We start from the raw sequence: 1,980 nt of genomic DNA, 5'->3' as shown, positions 1-1,980 counted from the left end.
TGTGTGACTCGGCACAAATGAGATCATGAGTGCCTTCACCTTTTGCCTTTGCCAACCAGCCTGTGCCAAAGTGTGCCAAAGTGTGCCTGTGCATACAATCATACACTCACACACACACAAACGCACTGACAAAAGTGTGACTGTGTATGCCATCATACAGTCACACAGACACATGATCACACACACACACGCACACACACACACACACGCACACACACGCGCACACACACGCACACACACACACGCACACACACACGCACACACACACACGCACACACACACACGCACACGCACACACACAGAGAGAGAGAGAGAGAGAGAGAGAGAGAGAGAGAGAGAGAGAGAGAGAGAGAGAGAGAGAGAGAGAGAGAGAACACTGAGCTGAACATTATGGAAACACTCAGCATATTCCCTTACCTAAAAGCTGAGTTTGTTTTGGAAAGAAGCTGTGCACGGGGAGCCTTGGAAGAGCATTAAGAACTAGCTGCTCATCCTGTCATCAAGAGCAGCAGACAACAAGCCTGAGGGCTAAAAAAAAAATGTGGTGGGCAGACATGGCACACCCCCACCATGTGGAAGTTTGAGGGAGCAGCTCCCTTACAGGAGTTAGAGACCAGGAAGGCGTTCTGCTGGCCAGTAGCTAGGGCTTCTTATCGGTTAGCTCAGTGGTAGAGCATGAGACTCTTTATCTCAGGGCCGTAGGCTCCCGCCCCCGTGTTGTGTGCCGTTTTGTTGTGGAGTGTCCCTGTCCCACGGTCCCACAACCGCTTCAACCCCAAATAAACACACAAAGACTTACACTAATTACAAAACGCAACATTACCCCTTTCTACACAAATAACTATTCCATGTGTGCATCTCTGAGGCGAGAGTCAGGCTTTTGCACTGACATTACTGACCTACGGTATTTTGTCGGCTGCGTTTTCCAGAGAATCCAGCCCCATAGACAGCTCCGTTCCAATGCTTACATCAGTACTAAAGGGAAAAGCCACGCTGAGAGTCGGACTCATGGGCTCCTTCAGCTTTGCAAGTTCGCCAGGACCCTCATTGTGGTTAGATTCCCTTGCATGTCATGAGCTATCTCTGTAGACAGACTTTTCCTGTCCCAACCACCTGATTCCTAACCTGGTAGCTGCTTCCAAATAACCACTCTGAGGTTTATATGAATTGTAAATTGTCAGCCGATAGCTCGGGCTTATTACTGTCTATCTCACATCGTAAGTTGACCGGTATTCCTTATTTATACTCTGCTACGTGGTGGTGCCTTTATTGGCATGGCACGTTCATGCCAAAAAAGGCACCACCGCTCCTCTTTGTCTGGCTGGAGACTCATGACTCCGCCCTTCTCCTTCCCATCATCCTTAGTTGGGTAGCCTCACCTAAACTTCCTGCCTGGCTACTGGCCAATCAGCATTTCATTAAACCAATTTGAGTGACAAATCTTTACAGTGTTCAAGGAGGTTAATTCCACACCACATGTCTGCCACAAGCTGGGTTTGGGCCAAGTATGGTCAAAAGCTGAGCTTTAGTGGGATTTAGGTTGCTGTCAATGTCATGGGAGCAGCCACTGCAGCCACCAAATCCCAGAACTGGGGTTTTTGGTACCTTTATCTTTCTTGGAGATTCTCTGAGAGGATGGGGTTTGGAGAGAGAGGAATGAGGCTTTCCGGATCAAACAGGAGTTAGCTGGAGGTTCCGTCCAAACGGAGGTCTCTGGGGTGGGAGATTATCTTTGGGTGTGTGACTTCTGTTTACGCTGCATTTGTTTAGCTCCGTGAGGCTGTGTTACTGAGCCTGTCTAAAACACCTGGCGGTCCTAATAAAGAGATGAACGGCCAACAGAGAGGCAGGAGCAAGGATAGGCGGGGCGGGCAGGCAGAGAGTGTGAGAAAGAGAGGAGAGAACAAGGCGAGGAGGAGGTCAGGGGTCAGGGGTCAGCCACCCAGTCACCCAGCCAGTCGCAGGGTAAGAGAGAAAGTA

The sequence above is a fragment of the Mesocricetus auratus genome, unplaced genomic scaffold, assembly GCF_017639785.1.
Source record: "Mesocricetus auratus isolate SY011 unplaced genomic scaffold, BCM_Maur_2.0 Super-Scaffold_100008, whole genome shotgun sequence".
NCBI lineage: Eukaryota > Metazoa > Chordata > Mammalia > Rodentia > Cricetidae > Mesocricetus > Mesocricetus auratus.
This window is presented reverse-complemented; position numbering follows the sequence as displayed.